Below are 5,129 nucleotides of genomic sequence, written 5' to 3' on the forward strand. Positions count from 1 at the left end.
CCATACTTGTTCCTTGTTCAATGATAATTATTATTAACATTTAGTTTAAAATTCTTAAAACGCTTAACATGCATTATCTCATTTGACCCTCACAGCAACCCTTGAGGTAGGACTACAAACATTATTCCCGATTATAAGAAGAAGAAACTAAGATGTAGAAAGATTAATTGACTTGACACGGTCACACTACCAGAAACAGTATCTGAACCTAGGTCTTCTCATTTCAATATTTGTGTGATACTTTAAGGTTCACTGAACACATTACAAATATTATCTCCTTTTATCTTCATGACAACCCTGAGAGGTAGGTGTTATTAATAGCTCCATTTTACAGATGAAGAAACTGAGGCAGAGACAGTGATTTGTCCAGAGTCAAATAGCTACTAGGTGTCAAAAGTCAGATTTGAATTCAGGTCTTCCTTCCAGGTCCAGAACTCTGCTTATTGTGCTACTTACCTGTTCATTATACGACTTGAGTAGGTCCAAATCACATCTTGTCCACTTGGTATTTAAAGTCCTTTATAACTGGATTCTTACCTTCTCTTTTAGACTTATATTATTCTTGTAGACACATCATACATCTAGCTAAACTGGACCACTAATTTATTCAACAAATTTGGCATTCCACCTCTCCTTTCCAGGCCACTGCCCAGGCTATCCCTCTTTGCCTAGAATCCATTTATTTCACAGAATTATTCACACATTTTAGAGTTTGAAGGAATCTCAGTAGCCATTCATTCCAATTCATAACCCTTATTTATCCAGCTCTGATTAAAGGGCTACAATGAAGGAGAGTCTCATCTTTCAAAGGCAGCCCATTTCATCGAGGATTTTTCTTTGAGATCAAACCCAAATATGCTTTTTTGCAACTTCTCCTCAAGGTTCCTAATTCTGTTTTGTGGAGCCGAACAAAATATGTGCAATCCCTCTTCCATATGATAGTCCTTCAAATATTTGGAGACAGCTATCATGTCCCACTTAGGTTTTCTCCAGGATACAATGTTCCTTCAATGGAGTCTCATTTGGTATGAATTCAAGGACTCCCATCATTCTTGTTCTTCTTGGATCCTCTTGAGCTTATCAACTCTGGCACCTAGAACTAACATGATACTCTAGTTGTGAACTGACCAGGACAGAGTACAGTAGGATTATTGCCTCCTTAATCTTGTTAAGTTCTCCAACTCCGTGCATTGCAAGCACAGGGCCTGACACAGTGTAGGTATAGGGTACAGTATTTAATAAATGCTTGTTGATTGGTTGATTCCCCTGACTTTCTAGTTTAGTAAGTGGCAAAAAAGGAGATAAGTTTAGCCTGGCATAACCTGTCAAAGCCAGGTTGACTCTTTGTTAAAGCCAGGTTTGACTCTGTTTCTTCCAGATGTTCAGTAACCATGTGATTAAGAATCTATTATAGAATTATGCTAGGAACTGAAGTCAAGTTCATCGGCTATAGTTCATAGCCTCTATTCTCTTTCTCTTTTAAAAAGAAAATTAGGTACTAGGTTTTCTACAGTCCTGTAGTTGCTCACCTGTAATTTTGGATCTTTCAATTGTCATTGATAGTAAGTCAGTGATGATGTCCATCAGTTCTTTCAGCCTCCAAGAAATTAGTTTATTTATGCCAGATGACTTGAATTCAGAAAAATTACTGTTGGACTATTTGAAGGCAAGAAGTTTTTGTCTTTGTATTTGTTGTGTCTAACATTGAGGGAGAGGGGGTGGACTTGGGATTTCATTGTCAGACAGAACTTGATGTGATAATTTCCCTCATGATGCCTAACTGTGACTTTAAGTCTTAGAATGTTGCCAATAGGTGTTTAAAGGTTAAATGACTTACGTAAGATCACGCAGCTAGTGTGTCAGAGTCAGGATCTGCATCCAGGTTTTCTTGTCCATTAAATCTGTTTTCTTTCATCTGGCTGGATCTTAATAAAAACTTTTAACTAAATGAGGGGCAGATACATAATTTCTTACTACTATTTCTTACTAGTCTTGGGTAGGCCCTCCTTTTAGCTCTATTTTTGTCCTTTTTGGAATATAGGAAAAGCATCTTCTTGGCATAAAAAAAAACAAAATCATAGGAAGAATTATCCAACTCGGTTGTCAGTTATCATGGTCCCCTCCACTCCCAGCCATGTGGTCTACACCTTCTTTGATCCTTTTTCTTCCTCTAGTAGGGTTTCAAATACAATAGAATGGAACAGAACAGCTTTCCTGGGAAGCCTTAGGTCCTTCTGAACTTTAGCAGTCCTAATGCCATTCTTACAGGATCAAGTCAGGTTTTTGGATTTCACCCTTTGTTTATCTACCACTATTTGTGTCTCCTAAATATATTTTTTAAAAAAAATCTAAGCTTGGTGAGTTCTCTGTTTATCCACATCTGGTCTTTTCAGATAATTATCATTTTTCTTTCACATAGGAATTGTTTCCCTTTGTCTTCAGAATTTCCTGCTTCAGTTTCCAATTCTTCCTCATCTGACTTCTCCAGAATTTTGACACCATTTGTCAATCCTTCTCTCAATCTTTTGAAAGCTGCTTTTCTCAGATCTAGAGTGTACCACACACTTGGTTTTCTTGTCCCCTCTCACAAACTTTGGAAGAGACTGGTCAGTTCCCCACATTCCCTTCATTTTCCCTCCAGCAACTAGATACAGATGTTACCCCTTGTTGATTTCACTGACTTTGGAAAGATGCAATTATTAAGGCTAGTCAAGAAGTGACTAGGGCTGATTCTGGCAGTGGGAAAGTTCCAGCAGATGCCTCGATAATTGAACTTCTCCCTCTACCGCCATCACTAACCCACTGTGTGCCAGGCTTGTAATATTTCCCAAACTCCTCATCTATTTCCTTATTTTGACCAGGTAGTCTGTAGCATATACTGATGACAAAGTCATCTTTCATAGTCCTTCCACAGATCTTCACCCAGGTGGTCTTCATAATGCTTTCCCTCTCTGCATCCTGAATGTCTTCATCTTCTTACCAGTTACCCTAACCCAATTACTTATCTGGTTTCTTGGGAACACATTATGCCCACCCAAAGCCTTATTTCTGCCATGGGTTTCATCTTGTAGAGTCTCAATGTGATTTATTTATGAGGTCAAATTTGTCTTCTTGTTTTAGGATCTTTGTTGCTTAACCTTTGGGCATTTGTGTCCAGATACTTCCTCTGTCCCTTTACCTCTTGGAATCCTTGTTTCCAGTTTAGCTCAGATGCCACTTGCTTTCTTTTTCAACGTTCTTTCCTTTTTCAAATTTCTAATTCATTTGCAGACACATTGTACTGGTCAAAAGAATTCAAGCCCCTTCAGAGGTGAGACGTTTTCATTTTTGACTTTTTATCTCCAGGTCCTAGACATAGCAGGTACTTAATGTTTATTCAAGTGAATTTCCACTGGCCACACTTAGTACATGCTCTTACTGCTATTCACCTAACCTACTGCAATGAAATTCTAAAAGGATTTTTTCCCACTTCCACAACTTATTCCCTTTTGCTTCCCCATTAAAGTTCAAATTCCTCAGCCTGACCCCACAATTTGGCACCATCTTACCTTTACAGCCCTACAGTCCCCTTCATGTACTCTATATCCTAGGGATATTGGTCAGCGTTCTGCCTACTGTGTACCCTCTCAAACCTTTATATGCCTTTATTCAAGATGCTCCCTGTGCCTGCAATGTCTTCTCTCTCTTCTCCAGCTGGAATTCTACCCATCCTTTAAAGCTTATCTTAAATACTAAGCCAGGAAGTCTTTCTTGATCTGAGTCTAGAGGTAAGTCTACTCTTAGACCTCACGTAGCATTTTGCTTTGCATTCCTTAATGGGCTTATATAATTTTGAGCCAATGGTGATCTGTACTGGTGTGTCATTCCTTTGCAAAGCCATAAACTCCAAGAGGAAAGGACCCATTTTTGTATAAATTTATCACCTCCCACAATGTAGCTGGCACAGTGCCCTTCACATGGTTGCTTAAAAAATGTTTGCTGAAACAATGCCGAATGTTTGATCTGAAAAATGAAGAAAATAGTATTTGTACTACCTTACAAAGTTAAAAAAAATTACTGGATATTTTCAGGCACTACAGAAACCTGTCATTCAGAAAAGGGTCTTATACAGTGGATATTCAGTCAATGCCTGGATACTGACTCTACCAACTTACTAGGCTTAAATAAGATAAAAGAATGCGAAAAATGCTTTGATAAGGTTTACAAAGAACCTTACCAGAGATCATCAAGGCAGTCACCTTCGACAGCAGACAGCCAAGAGAAGGCTTTCTTTTAAGCTACTGGTCTTAATCAGTGATAACATTGCATTGTCCAAAGGAACAAGTACAGTGCTCCAGTGTAGTTTCTGCTCCACACATGGAGCTTTGCTATGGTGAGGCCAAGTTAGAAACAGAGCAATCCACTGAAGCTGCTAGGCAAGGTTGTTGTGCCTGAATAGAATGAATTAAAAGTCTTGTCCCTTACACTAGCGTCAGAACAGAATGGCACAGCTGGAAGGGAACATAGAAGGTTAGATTACAGTCCACAGAATGGGAGAGAGCTACAAGAGATCCCAGAATACACAATATTGGGACCTAAAACTAAGGGCTCTTCCTTTGTAGCCTGTGGAAGTTACCTGTGGACAGGGGAAACTAGGCTAAGAGACCTCATTTTTAGCATTCTTGACCAAATAGGAGGTAGGGGAGGTAGAATCCAGTGTGGACTTGAGCTTGAATTTCTAACCTAAATGTGTTGTGCTTCCAGCAGGGTCCCAGTTAACATCAGTTAATACCAGTCCCATGTGATGTAACAGAAAGACCAGTGAATTTGATTTGAGATAGAAGATCTGGGTTTGAAGCCTGGCCCTGCTCACCATTTGTGTGACCTTAGCTGATTAAAACACTTAACCTCTGGGCCTCAGGTTCTTCTTCTTTAAAATGAGGCTGCACTGACTAGATGATCTTTACGGTCCCTTCCCAGTCTTGATTTCTTAGGAAGTGGTGGCAGTGGCAGTATTTGAATTGAGCTTTAAAAAATGAGTAAGAATTTAAAATGTATGGGATGTGAAATGGGAATATTGGGAGCACAGGGAGACAACTTGAGTTTCGCAATCTTGATTCCAGTGACCCAAGAGAAAAAGAAACTGTATC

The sequence above is a fragment of the Notamacropus eugenii genome, chromosome 1, assembly GCF_028372415.1.
Source record: "Notamacropus eugenii isolate mMacEug1 chromosome 1, mMacEug1.pri_v2, whole genome shotgun sequence".
Lineage (NCBI taxonomy): Eukaryota > Metazoa > Chordata > Mammalia > Diprotodontia > Macropodidae > Notamacropus > Notamacropus eugenii.